Raw genomic sequence first — 15,210 nt, 5'->3', positions numbered from 1 at the left:
TCTGAGACCACCTCATCTTAGACCTTATTGTTCATATCATTGTCAGCATTTTTGTCAAAGCCATTCAACAAGTCTCTAGGAGGTTCCAGGCTTTCCCACATTTTCCTGTCTTCTTCTGAGCCCTCCAAACTGTTCCAACCTGTGCGTGGTACTCGGTTCCAAAGTCACTTCCACATTTTCAGGTACCTTTTCAGTAACACCCCACTCTACTGATATCAATTTACTGTATTAGTCCGTTTTCATGCTGCTGATAAAAACATACCTGAGACTGGGAAGAAAAAGAGGTTTAATTGGATTTCCAGTTCCACATGGCTGGGGAGGCCTCAGAATCATGGCAGGAGATGAAAGGCACTTCTTACACGCTGATGGCAAGAGAAAAATGAGGAAAAAGTAAAAGTGGAAACTCCTGATAAACCCATCAGATCTCATGTGACTTATTCTCTATCACGAGAATAGCATGAGAAAGACAGGGCCCCATGATTCAATTACCTCTCCCTGGGACTCTTCCACAACACGTGGGAATTCTGGGAGATACAACTCAAGTTGAGATTTGGGTGGGGACACAGCCAAACCATATACCATGTCCAAAGGGATATGTGAGCCAAATTTTGAGGGATGTAAGGAGTTGCTGAGCAGAATGGGCTGGGTAGCAATCCAGGTGGAGAGTACATTCTATATAAAGACATAAAGGCATGAAAGATGTGGATATTTGGGGTTTAGAATTGGGCTACAGAGCTGCAGAGTTATAGAGCCGAAGGGAAGAGTATGTATGTGTGTTTGGAGGGGAAGGGAAAGGGAAAGGAAATGGTGGAAGATCAGAACAGCAGGCTGGAACTCTATAAGGATACTTAAGAATTTTAATTCTATGATAATAGCAATAGCTAATATTTATTGAAAACTCTCTACATGTTGAACACTATGCTAAGTGCATAAATGCATTATCTTATTTACTCCTCATTATGACTCTCAAACATATGCGCTATTTCTATACCTATTTTTCAGAGCCCTGTCATTGCTCTGTCCTTGGGTTCTTGCCTTGGAGCTGCTCTAATAACAGTTGCGCGCCACAACTCACCTGCTTCAAAAGTCTTTAGAAGTGGCTAAGGCATGCTGTTTTTGGACAATTCATTCTGTTCCATAGTAAAACGCAGGGCAATAAAGTTCTGTTATTCCAACTTCTGGAAGGAGTCCTGAACAAGACTAGGAGGAAATCTGGGTTCCCAGTCACACAGCAATCAGCCAGTTCTGTGACTGTGTGCTCTTGTACACATTCCTTAACCTCACTGGCTGTCAGTCCCCTTACCTGAAAAACAGGGGAGTGGGCTGAAGGGATTGGATTAGAAGATCTTCAAAATCACTTTATGTCTTAAATTTTATTCCACAAATTTTAGTTATTTATTTCCCTCTACTATACTACCCTACTTCGGAGGTGTTAATGAGTAATTTAAGGCAGGCTACAAAGAATCTGCAAAGCCTGTATAATCTGGAAATCCTGAGAATTAACCATAATATTGATAGACTAATAGCAGAGTAAAGATAATAGTTCACAGGCTCCTAATATGACTATCTGTTTTGCAGCTATCATATTAAGTGGTAATTTCGCAAGGTTAAACTGCATAAACCTAAAGGATAGAAGGCATACTGATTATCCAAAAGGTTACAAATATGTTCATATTTTCATGTATCATTGAAACAGAAGTTTCTCCAACACCTCTACATTAGCTTTGGTGACTTAGCAGCCATCAATTGGCAGTATGACGCCATTATTGAATTAACAGAACCAGCTAGGAAATCAGATGGCTTCAAATTCCTGCTGTCACATTAGTGACAACGAACAAATCTATTTATTAAATAACAGCAATTCTCTTGCTGAGCCTTAACTAAGACGCAAAAATGAGACCAAATGTGACTGATTTTCAACATTATAAGAGTGTGGTGATAATAAGAAGTAATGATATAAGGATGAAGCAGGAAAAATACTTGTATGGACTTCCTATCAAGAATTTAAAATCACTTAATATTTTAGGACAAGCACTCTTGAGGTCTTTTAAAACAAATTTAAGTATCAACAAACTTAAACCACACTCTCTTAATTTTATGTAGACCATACCTGCAAAAAATAATGTTGAACAATAATAAAAATATTAAAACACATACACTTAGAAAGTATCCTGAACTTGAGACACAACAGTTCCTACCATTTAGTGACTGTTCATGTTCATTGTGCTTTGAGGGCATAAAACATTTGGGACCTTGATTAATATAGACTTTAAAAAGTAGTACAAAGCATTGAAATGCTTTAAGCAGACAACAGCCATTTTATTCCAATTGGGTCAAAGATTTCTCTTACATGTTTTGTTTGTTTGTTTTTTGTTTTGTTTTGAGACGGAGTCTCGCTCTGTCGCCCAGGCTGGAGTGCAGTGGCACGATCTCAGCTCACTGTAAGCTCACCCACCTGGGTTCACGCCATTCTCCTGCCTCAGCCTCCCAAGTAGCTGGGACTACAGGCGCCCACCACCATGTATGGCTAATTTTTTGTATTTTTAGTAGAGACGGGGTTTCACCCTGTTAGCCAGGATGGTCTTGATCTCCTGACCTTGTGATCCACCCACCTCAGCCTCCCAAAGTGCTGGGATTACAGGCGTGAGCCACCACGCCCGGCCTCTTACATGGTTTTGGATTCTTTCATCATTAAATAAAATGGATGATAAATGAGAAAAGTTATAATTCTGAGATGACTATTAAATGAATTTAAATTATTTAGCTCCTGGGAAACATATTTTATTAAAATATATTCATAGAGTTTATTTTAATTGTGTAAGACTATGTAAATATAAATACTGAGAGGTTTCATTATTTCAAACAAAAGCATACCAGCTACTACTAGAGGTAAAAAACAAATGAACTGAAATATTTTAGTGAATATAATAAAAATGTTCACAAGTGCTGACAGTTATTGAGCATTTACTGTAGGCCAGGCACTAAGCTAAGAATCACAGATGTATTCTCTCAATTAAACTAAAATTAAGAGGGGAAAGAAACCCACTCGGCCTGAACAAAATTTACATTAGATTGGTTTTTTCAAGTGAAATTCACTCTACTTTAGAATTATTCTATCAAACATTGCATAACTATCAATACATATGAGGCTCCTCCTGTGTGACATGATAAACCATAAGAAAGTAACTTAAAAGGTCAGGATCAATAAGATAATTATAATGATGACAAATGGATTAAACTCTCCTAAAAAGGAAATATAATATCAGGTAGGATTTATTAAGTCCATTTGGGAAACAAAATCTCACAACTGTTTTAAATACTTCATATTTAAGGTTGTTTTCCATTATAATGTTTCTGCCATTAACTAACTGGCATAATTACACAAGCAAAACAGTACATTAAGAAACAATTTTGTTGATTCTGAAACCATATTTCAAAAGACACCCTTGGGAATACTAAACATCCGAGAAACTTTATTCACTTACAGCTGTTTTAGAGAAGCTGTTGCATACATTCTTCACAACATTAGATTGATACCTAGGGTTAAATGAATCTTGGACCATTAAAATAATGTCAAGAAACTTGATTAAAAAGTCTCCTGGCCAGGCACAGTGGCTCATGCCTGTAATCCCAGCACTTTGGGAGGCCAAGGTGGGTGGATCACGAGGTCAGGAGTTTGAGACCAGCCTGGCCAACATGGTGAAACCCCGTCTCCACTAAAAATACAAAAAATATTAGCCGGGCGTGGTGGTGGGCACCTGTAATCCCAGCTACTCGGGAGGCTGAGGCAGGAGAATCGCTTGAACCTGGAAGGCGGAGGTTGCAGTGAGTCGAGACTGTGCCACTGCACTCCAGCCTGGGGAAAAAAAAATTCTCCCCAAGTTCCCCCACATAACTCTTATAATTGTTAACAGAAGGGGTGGGAGAGACCCAAACAGATAAAACATCTAGAACAACGACCCACTTCAAAGCCCTTCCACACCCTTGACCCAGGTAAGTCTTAGTTTATTGCCGAATCTCCAGATGTGTTTCTTCTGCAGGGCCAGCCCACAATCAGATGCAGGCCTGAGAGACCAATGGTGGCTGAGGACACAGCAGCTGGGATTGCCAGCTTTACTGGATTGTTAAGATGTTTTTCTGATTTTTCTACAAGACTACAAAACACGAACCATTCAAAAAGGAAAATGCATTCTTTAAAGCAGATTTAGTACAACGGCTTGATGACATTTTCCAGCAGTGAAGCAGCTAGTAATTAAATATCAATGAGTTAATGACCTGGCTGACTCAATGAACTTTGATTTGGTACAATTAGGACTCCATCACTGAAGCTTCTCTTTTCAGGTAGCACAGCTTCAGGCCCCAGGACAAGTCCGCTGGGGAAAACAAACAAGGGAGCCGCAGCCTCCACCATTTATGCAACACTAGTGCAGTATTGCTTAAGCATATGCTATCTCACTTTTTCCAAGGTCTCTGCTGCACTGCAGTATTTCTGGCCCAGCAAACTCTATCTGACGGATCACTACGTTTTTAACTATGCTAAACCAAACAAGAAGGGGGCATTTATATACACATACAGATGTACGCAGCCAGTCACTCTCCTAGCCTCCTTACCTCCAGAAAGGTTACCCTGACTGTTGTAAATTATACCATTCTTTAAAGAAGATTAAGTTGGAGTGGAGATAAGAGCAACAGATCAGAATCTAAACTACATCTTCAGGATAACAGAATTAAACGATTGCCAATATAAAGTTAACAGGAGTTATTATTTATAATCAAAAGAAGTTGAGCAGTCCGTGATGACTACATATTTGGTTCTCCAAGCTCTCTGGATGGTCCCAAACAGCTCAGCCTCTGCTGAGTAACACACAGGTCTTCACTCACACCAGGGTTATATGATTTGTGACTTACCTTCAGGGTTTGGGGCTTAAAGGCTTTTGTTTTCATGTAACTATGTTTTGTCCATATCTAGATACATTTATATTGTAGAGAAAACATCATATAGCCATTAAAACATGATTTAATGATGTGATTTTTTTTTTTTTTTTTTGAGACAGAGTGTCACTCTATTGCCCAGGCTGGAGTGTGATGGCATGATCTCAGCTCACTGCAACTCCCCTGGGCTCAAGTGGTCCTCCTGCCTCAGCCTCCCAAGTAGCTGGTACTACAGGCATGCACCACCATATCCAGCTAATTTTTGTACTTTTTGTGGAGACAGGGTTTCACCACATTGCCCAGGCATGTCTCAAACTCCTAGGCTCAAGTGATCCACCCACTTCGGCCTCCCAAAGTGCTGGGATTACAGGTGTGAGCCACTGCACCCGGCCAATGATGTAAAATATTTATAGTATATTGGTAACTGGAAAAAAAAAGTTAACCAAGCTGTCCTATAGCCTGAATCCATATACGCATAAAATAAGGATGTATATCATTACAGAACCGCTAGCAATAGTTGTTCTTTTGGAGTGAAGGAATTACATGAGACATTTTTTTCCTTCTCTAAGTTTTCTGTATTTTTAAGGATTTCTACAATGAACATACATTACTTTCATTATAACATAATGTTGGATGGGAATAATGGAAAGAAGGGAAGAGAAAAAAACAACAGATCACACCACCTCTTTCTCTCAGACGACTGAGCAAGCAAACACTGAATGTGTAATCTTCTCTTAAATTTATCACTTAAATGTTAACCTTCCCTCATTTCCACTTATTTGACTTTGGTCACAGCAGGACACCTACCAAAAAAGTATTTGGGGTGGGGAGCACAGAAAATCAAAAGCTAAAAATAAGTGTTTTACACTAATATCAGCACAGGAGGGGGATGCCATGAGGCATTCTTTTTGAACATAGCTTAATGGTTGCCACTTTTTAAAAAATTGATCATCCAGATTTCTTATTTTCATATCTTCAACTTGTCAACTTACATCTAAAATGAATAATGTGCTAAAGTTAAAAACATTTGCTCTTGTTACCCTCTAGCTTTAAAAGAAACAAGGAGACAAATTCCCTGTAGAAATAGGATTAATGACATATGGTAATTACACTATTAGGTTGAAATATCCATAACAGCATAAACCTCCATTAAACACATTTCTCAAGAGGCACTTTTATTAAAGATAAATTCAGTCATTTAAAATTCACAAATAGAAAGCTATGTATCAAAATCTTTTTTTATGTAATCAGATTGAGTCATTCATTCCACCATTCCTGGCTCAGAAACATTTCAAATAAAGACAGGAAGAAAGGTTATACCCCAGGCAAGAGACAATATATTTGCAGATGCAATATTTGAAGCTGTGAATTAAAAAAAAAAAAGTCAAGGCAACAGAAAGAATGTATGCTTTCTATTTGCAGGCTGCAAATTCTTGGTCAGCTGTGGCTCATTACCCACCAACTTCCCTAGCTCCCATGTCTCCCATTCCTCCAAATAATGAGGAGGCAAGGAAGAGAGGGAGGTGGGGGATGCTCAAACAGGGATAATGAAAAATGATAATGGCACAACAAGAAATGCAACAAACAAGAAGAACTCTTGTTCTTCCATTTTATACCACTTATCATCAGGTGTCTGAAGATACCTTTATGCTTACCTTATTTTTGTTTCAATTTCATTTTTAATTGCCTTGTTTTCTATTGGGCTTAATTTTGTGAACAACTCAAAAACTTTTCTAGAAATAGGTAGATATAAGTCCTACGTAAATAACAAAAGAAATTCACTCAAAATATAGCATTTCAAATTATAATAAAATAAAACAACAAATTGCTTTCTGTGCTATTTCTATCAACAAACAGCTAATACTCAGTTCTCTAAAAAATGGCATATAATACAAGGCAATTTTAATCTAAGAAATTATGATTTTATTAGAAAACAAGTACAGATGTGCCTCACTTTCTCAACTACAGCAAAATGTAAATAGAAACTGAATTTGTGTTAATCATACTCCCTTCATGGATCTCTTATAAAGAAAATAACCTGTGTTGCAAATACTGGGTTCCATTCTGCTTGTTTTAAAGGGAAAGAGAACTAGCACATATTAAAAGCCTACCGTAACACCTGGCAGTGTGTTAAGCATTTTCACAGGGTTTATCATTTAATTATCACAGCCATTTCCTGATGAGAAAACTGAAGCACAAAAAGATTAAATTCCCCAGGTCATTTAGCAGTGAATGATGAGGCTGAAATTCAAATTCAGTTCTATTTCAAAAGACACGTTTTTCTAATATACACAACCTCCTGAAATATCTGTATTAGTGGCAGCCATGTCATAAAACATTTACCCAGCTAGACACATAGGTAAGATGCCACGAATCTTGGTCTAAGGATAAATGAACTTGGAGAAAATGATTTGATAGACTAAGATCAGCCATGAATATCATACTCAAAAACAGACAAATGGCAATAATAATCATTTATCAAATGTGAAGATTTTGATCATTTAAAGGAGTCTTCATCCTATAAGATTACTTCCTGTATTTCCCCAACAATTCTGAGAAGCAGTGAGGCAGGTATTATCACCACCTTCACCTTGTAGCTAACGAAACTGAGGCATACAGCAACTAAACAACTTACCCAAGTAAGACCATAGGTGACAAAATAGAAGTCAGAAATGAAGTTTCTTAATGCACTGTCCAGCACTATGTCTCCTATGTCATGCAGCATTTGGGAAATAATTTTTATCAAAATAAAACTTCTGATAGCTTGAAGAGGTGCCAAGCATTCCCTGTAGCCCATACTTTAAGCAGATATTATATCACAGTGGAAATACAGGCTTTTCTCAATCCATCCTATTTCAGTCAAGTCAAATTGCTCTGTGTTCATAACATGCTCAAAACCATATTCACTTTCTTACTTTCTTGAAGAAAACCTTAGGTAAATTTTTTTTGAGAAAATATACATAGCGAAAAAGGTTTCCCTCACTCCTCCTTCCCTTGGATCCCTGCTTTGAAATAAAATAAATAAGTGGAAGAACTGACCATAAAGAATGAGAAAGAGCAAAAAACAAAAGAATGACTCTTCTGCAAGAGCTCTTCAAGTTCGGCATTAAAAAAAGCTCTGAGAAGGCAGAATTGACTACTTAGAGAAAGTATTATACACAAATTTATATTCCAATAAACAGTGATGTTTCTCAAAGTAGCATTTTTAAAACAAATTCTTAGCTCTACTTAAGAAAAGTATAAAGCACCATCTGAAGAAGAAAACATTTTGGAAGAACAGGTTTGCATCAAAACCCTGGAAAATACTACATCCTAACCTAAGGATATTTAGATACTGACTACTGGTATTTAATTTTAATTAGGAACATATGTGAACTGAAAACATTGACAAATAGTGAGACCCACTCTTTATGTATCCTCCACCAAGAATGACTTCCCCACACATACCAAACTAAGTTAGGAGATCCCTGCTCTTCTCCCATCCTTTTCTTTTTCTTCTTGCCACTTAGCACTATTTATAATTGGGCATGACAATGTGTGATGTCTTGTTTCCCCCATTAGATAGCAAACTCTGTCTATTTCACCACTATAGACCTACTGGCTAGCATAGTGCCTTGGAAAAATAGTAGGTGTTCAGTAAATAATTGCTGAATGAACTAAATGGATAAATGACAACGTGTGGATTCCAGGTGATGGGTGCAGCTTCCCATTTGATCTCTCCTGTTCTCTGGCAATTTCTCCAACCTTTGAGTGGAGAAAGTACTTTTCTGATGTGGTACAGGATGGTCAATCAGCTTGTGCACATAGGCAAAATACCATAACCACAAAAACCTACATTGAGTATGTGGACATGGTATGTGTCTGTACAAACTTCAGGCTGCCTAAACCAAAAGGCAGAGAAATACTGGCTACCTGAGCAACTCTTATTTTTTATTTCAAATGTTTGTCCCCTACTGTCTTAATTAGTGTCATTTATACATTTAGTTAGAAGAGCATGTAACTGAACCTCTCAGCTTAGAAACGCATTTTGAAACTTTTTTTTGTCCCCTGTCTTAAACTATGGCATTAAAATGTACCTTAAAATTCACTGTTTCCCTCTCTTTCCCACTCCCTGGCACTCTGCACTTATCTAACCATATGCTTGCTTAGAAATTCAAGGGGTAATCTTGAAATGAACCAGGCATGAAGACTTAGGTATGGGATTCTCCCCCACTTAGAGGTTATCTCAAGGCAGTGAATCTACAACCCAGCCGCAACCAAAATGGCACCAGCTCACACTCCAGGTGTATAAGAACTGAAGACGGCCATCAGAAAGTGACATGCAGACCCGCAGCATACACCACTCCCGCGTGTTTCCCATACCAAGCTTCCCTCTTAAACTCCTTCACTCTGCATAAAATTTTGAGATGGTTCCTTTGAGGCTTCAGCCTGGTCATGTCTTCTGTCGGTATTTGAATAAAACTGCCTTCCTTGCACCATATCTCACTTCTCATGTATTTGGTTTTTCAGGTGGGGAGCAGCTAAACCTGAATTCAGTTATAAGCAGTACAAATTGGAAGCTGTGTATTATGAACAATACTACCTCAACTAAGTAATAAAGTATGAACTAATGAGATACAGAAACAAGTCACTCAGGCTAGCCCCCATAAATCTCCTGCAAATGTTTTCTTCTTCAAGAAGTACAACCACATTTTATTCTCTCTTTTGTCTCATTCAGTCCTTGTATGTCTTCAGGGCAAAGGGAGTTAATTCCCTACATTTGTGTAGCACTTCACAGTTTACAAAACACTTTTTTTTTAAGGGACTGCTAAATTAGAAATTTCAACACAGATACCAAGATATGTTCATGAAATTCCACTCTGAAGTTCCAGGCCCACGTGTACACTTGTAAAAGAAACATTTTGCGACCTGTTTTGTGGTTCTAAAAAGCCCTAACCCACACTCAAAATGAAAGAGTCAAAAGTATGGAAATTAAGGGAGAGTTTCTGAGGAAGGTTTCTTGGGAGCACAGTGTCCCCCTTCTCACATGTAACACAGAAGGATGAGTGATGGTGATGTGGGCAAGTCAGGAGAGAGGGGCTTCAAAAGGGCTGTTCAGGAAGCCTGGCATGTGCCCCTACAGTTAGGAGGGGATATATGTGTGACTCCTGCGTGGAAAAGCTGGAAGAGCAGAAGCTGAAGGAGAGGTGGGAAGGTGGTGGGGACTGTGCTAGATTGGCCTGCACTCCCAGTGCTTGTCTGTCCAGGATCATGAGTGCTCCCTGTGGACAGATGCGAGCCACAAGGGGGAGACAGCTGGCCTGAAGCCACTTCGATCCTGCCAGAGGACTGCCTGGAGCAGTGAAAGGATCTCACAATGGAGCATTTATGGAACAGATTGCTGAAAACCAGGATATGGGGAAAAATGCACTGACTACACTACAAGTAAATAAAATGAAGAAGGTAGGCATGGCAGAAACTCACAGTGACCAGCAGGAAGAGTCAGCTTTAAACACTTACCAGGTACTGAAGCATGAAGCCATGTGTCACTATCAGCCAAGTAAGCACTTTCCTGCCCCCTCTCTTTTCCTCTCCCTCTTTTCCTTCCTTTTCCAGCTTGGACCCTGCAGGATCAGGAACTATCAAGTGGAAACTTAAGGTAGACAGAGTTTCTAACTGTCAAAGGTCTTAACTGGGGAAGGGAAACTGGGAGAAGATTTAACTCAAATCAACTTTGAAGTTTTGACTACCTCATGGAATTGGCCATTCTACTCTGATAATTTCCAACTAAAAGTCACTGTAATAAAGTATATTACTTAAAATTAAGAGAAAAATCATAGGACCACCCAAGTTTTCATTTTGGGGTAGGGAGGAGCTTCCTCTACTGAATACACTCTAATTGGAAAATAGGAAACAAAAATGCTTTCGGGTTAGACCCCTTGAATCTTGTTTTTTTCAATTCAGTGGTTACTAGATGAGTTGAAACTCTTTCAGTCAGCAAATCATAGAAACCTCACAAGCTACCTTAACCCCTAAAAGGGAATTTTGAGACTAAAAGCAAAACAAAACAAAAAACTGCTGTAAACATAGAAGTTAGGTTTGCCTCAAAGAAAACTAAATCAGAAACTTAGACCCCATCTGCCTTGCATCTCTGCCTTAGATCTGCTTGTCTTCATCAATTTGTGCTGCTATAACAAAATATGACAAAGTGAGCATTTTATAAAGCAAATTTATTATCTCACAGTTCTGGAAACTGGGAGGCCCAACATCGAGGCATTCGCAGGTTCAGTCTCTGGTGAAGGCCTGTTCTCATACATGGCACTATCTAGGTGTCCTCGCATGGTAGGAGAGAAAGAGGGACAAAAGGACCTAGCTAGTTCCCTCCAGCCCTCTTATAAGGTCACTAGTCCCATTCTTGAGGGCTCTGCCCTGGTGACTTATAATCACCTCCTAAAGGCCCTACCTCATAATACTGTGCATTGGGGGTTAAGTTTCAACACAAACTGTGGTGAGTACATAAACATTCAAACATAGTGCTGATACTCTTTGTATGCTATCATATTCTCTCCAATAGAGGGAGTAGGAAGGTAGCAATTGGCTACCAGTAGCTCCAAATGCTGATCCTTACAGCAATACCATACTAGAGAAAAAGGCCTGTCAGGATGGCATTGAAGAATCCCACAGGAAGACTCTAGTTGGCCCTGTTTCAATCATGTGCCCACCTCCTCAGCCAATCACTGTGTTCAGATGAGGTGAGGTACCAGGCCATATGCCCTGTGGTCAGGATGGGTGTGCAGTCTGTTGCTAGAAGTGAAGAAGGGTGCTAGGCAGATTAAATACTTGAACCCCACCCCATGATTTTACATCCATTATCTCATTTTATCCATACTTTAGAAGGGAAAAACTAAGGAACATATCCAAGGTCATACAAAAAAGCAAGAGTTTAGCTGCCTATGGAACCCAGATCATCGAACTGTAAATCTGGTATCCTTTCCAATACTCTAAATATCTCCTTTAAAATATTTTCTAGAGCAAATAGATCTAATTCATTTGATATCTCCCAACAGGAAAGTAGATTAAGTGACTTCTTATGTCACTTACCTCTAACATTCTAAAATAGGTCACTAACTGGTTTAGTCCAGGCTTTGAGATATGATCTGGAGTCATTCATTCTCTGTTTAATTAATTCATTCAATACACATTTACTGGGTACCTACTACACACTATGTGCCAGACACTCTTCTCTTGCTGTATTGCTCATTTAGGAGCCCTAATACTAAATAAAGCCACTAAACCACACATAGCAACTGCCTGACCAAAAATGGAAAAAATTAGCACAATAAATTCATATAGTCACTGCTTAAAAGTAGCCATTAGTGACAAGTTTCATTCGACCAGCTACCAGAGGGACAGAGGCAAATAGCTTTTCTTATAGACATGTTAACCACTAACATGCATTTACATGCGCGCACGCACACGCACACACACACACACACACATAGGGAAATGAAAGATCTCATGAAATCGAGAAATTTTTCATGGTATAAAAATCACATAATATGTAACAGTTTCACTACCAATGAGTATAAATCTCTAGTTTAAAAAGAAAATTCATCAGCATCAGACTACAGACACAGCTATAAAGTAAAGGAAGAAAAAAATGCTATGTAGGGTTTTTTTTAGACCTTAAATGTTGTTGTTCAAAAGTTCCTCTATGTTATCATTTTATGATTGCTCCCTATTTTAAAAATATCCACAGCATGTATTAAACATCCATCATATCACACCAGACAACTTCAAAGACACAACTGGAAATTACTTTGCTTTTCCAGCTGTACTTTCTTGAGAGAGCTTCTGGTTAGAAAAGATAACACAGCCCAGCTTTGATTCTGGGCCTTTGTTGATGTTGGTGTATTAAAGTAATACAGGTTAGGGTTTTCTGTCTTTAAGTCATGGGATGTTCCTTGTACATACATCTGGCAAAGGTAAAGGTGCAGAAAAAGGCCTCCTATCCCATTGTCTTTCAGAGCATATATTTACACAATATTAACATATTTGCCTTAGGTAGAAAACCTAACAAGTCTGACTTTCTTGATTCATCTGCAAAACAGAAATAATACATGCTGTGAGGCATTGAATATCAATGATTATTTACAGGACTAAACAAGCTCCTTGGAATATACTTGAAATAAAACAAGCACAAGTGCCTTGCCTCTTAAAGAGGATCCTTTATCAATGTATGTTTTACATATCCAATAACCCAAGCAAGTCAGGAGAGCTCAGGAGAATGTTGTCATAATGACCATCTATTCTGGGTCAGAATGCAGTCCTGCAGCTTAGTATCTTGACTTTGTACCCACCACCCACAGCCACCACTGGCATAGCATATTCATAGCAGAGCCCAGAAAAGGAATTTCTCACATTGAAATAAACATCCCCCTACTTAGTCAGAGGGAGCCACAGTCAGCACAGCTAGCAGATTCTTTTGCTCCAAAGTCAATTCAATGTACACTTTTGTTACCCTGGAACATCTTCAGCATGGGGTAGCCATTAAGGAGGGAGGTTCTAAGAAGTCCTTGGCTTTAAAAAGCTTAAACTCTTGGTGTGCAGACTGCCTTATCAAAATGAAACAAAAGAGCAATCATGCAGTGGAAAGAGATCTGAATTAGGGGTTCTGGTTCCAGGTTTACTATTTATCAGCTTTCATATCAAACACAGCAGTCTTCTCACTGCATTCATTTTCAAACAAGGACCTAGCTGGATGGTCTGTAAACTGCAGTTCCCACATTCTAAAATTCTAATCAAGCATCAAAATGCATGGGACAACCTATTACGGCTCAGAAATCATTAAGACAGGCTGCTGCTGAAGCCCTCCAGAAAGAAAGGTTTCAATTGAATTACATTATGAATCCACAGAGAAAAAGATGCTAGAGGAAAGGGGCAAAGGGGCAGGTAGGTATACAACCAGCCTTTCTGGCTGTATTTACATAGGTTCCTGAAGGAGACCCTCTGCCAGGACCCTAGTCTCAAAGTTCCTAGATACAAGACCCATCTCCTCATTCAGCTTCCCTCAACACTGCCTCTTCTCTTTCTATAAGTAGTATTCCTTGGTGCTAGAATTCAATCCAGAGGTTTGTGGCTATGAGATTAGCTTGTACTACAGCTAGACTATCCACCACCATCACCTCTCTCAAGAAGATCCTTTAAAGAGTGTCAGCACCCTATAAGAGTGCAATGAGTAGAACTAGAAAGATGGGGTTTCTCTCCTTTCTCTGGCCCTATCCCTAATTAGTTCTTCAGCTCTGGACCAGCCACTTACTCTTTAGACTTCATTTTCCTCCTCCAAAATATCTGTCTTATACTTATATCACTGATTTCATCTGAGGATCTCATGTATCTCTTATACATGAGATAATAGGTATAATTAAACCATAAGGTCTTCTCAAAACATATGGTAGAGTTATTTTCATCCTTGTTATGATTTGTTGAGATAATGAATTAAGAGTTGGTCTTCTACTTCCAGTAATGGTGGGTTAGTTTACAGTAAAACAGCCTCCTGAGAACACAAGGACTCACTAAACACTTTACAACTAGTGTAAAAATCCAAGACTCTAAATTTTGTTAATAATAATCACATTAGAACAATATGCCAAACTCAATTGATGTTTTGATCACTTAAATGGCTAACTTAAAGTAAAACTACATTTTATTTCCATCTATTTAGCATTTACTCTGTAACATACCATGCTAAATAAATAAAAAACCTCTCAAAAAATTCATGATTCCCATTTCCAAAACTCACTGGCAGTATAAACTGGAATGAGAAGTTCAATTCTGCACATATAAATGTGACACTTATAAATAGGGGTTTTAGTGACTGGTAAATCAGAGTTGTAGAGCAGTGGCTGTTGTAAATGGTCGTGACCATTTCTTGTTTGATAATAACAAGCAGTTTCCATATTTATAATTCTAGAAGCTGATTTCAATGATTAGGAATAGCTTCTTGATTTTCTGCTTTTTACAACTTGAATTTGTTTGGGCAGATGCAGTTTATTTTGAAAGGAAATATAAAACAAATAGGAGAGAATAGTCTTTTTACATATTTTTGTTAAGCTAGGCAAAAAATGAACCTCTAGCATGTCTGCAATGAGGTTTTATGTCAGTAAAGAGCTGACAAAAGGACAGCATACCAGAAAGGAAATCTAAATGCGAATTGTTTCCTATCATTAGACATAAGTCAGAATTTAGCTTGTAATTTCAGGTTCACTTTGCAAAAGCACCATAACTGACCTATCTCTG

The 15,210-nt window shown here is 38.5% G+C and overlaps 1 protein-coding gene across 3 annotated transcripts in view; it reads right to left on the bottom strand.

Annotated features, from left to right (window-relative positions):
* Positions 1 to 15,210, bottom strand: part of PPM1L (protein phosphatase, Mg2+/Mn2+ dependent 1L) — a 326,033-nt gene that overhangs the window by 136,212 nt on the left and 174,611 nt on the right. Inside the window, exons 1-2 of one of the 3 annotated variants that reach the window (XM_054552940.2) lie at positions 1,076 to 2,409; positions 263 to 362 (exon numbers count right to left, since the gene is read on the bottom strand). The exons of 1 other annotated variant lie outside the window; for it this stretch is intronic. The gene's annotated coding sequence lies outside the window, so the exon portion shown is untranslated. Of the gene's footprint in view, positions 1 to 262; positions 2,410 to 15,210 lie in introns of those variants that run through there. One more of the 3 variants, XM_024245323.3, reaches the window with a different exon arrangement.

This window comes from Pongo abelii, chromosome 2 (genome assembly GCF_028885655.2).
Source record: "Pongo abelii isolate AG06213 chromosome 2, NHGRI_mPonAbe1-v2.0_pri, whole genome shotgun sequence".
Lineage (NCBI taxonomy): Eukaryota > Metazoa > Chordata > Mammalia > Primates > Hominidae > Pongo > Pongo abelii.
Note: the sequence above shows the minus strand (reverse complement) of the source record. Positions and strands in the feature narration are given on the sequence as shown.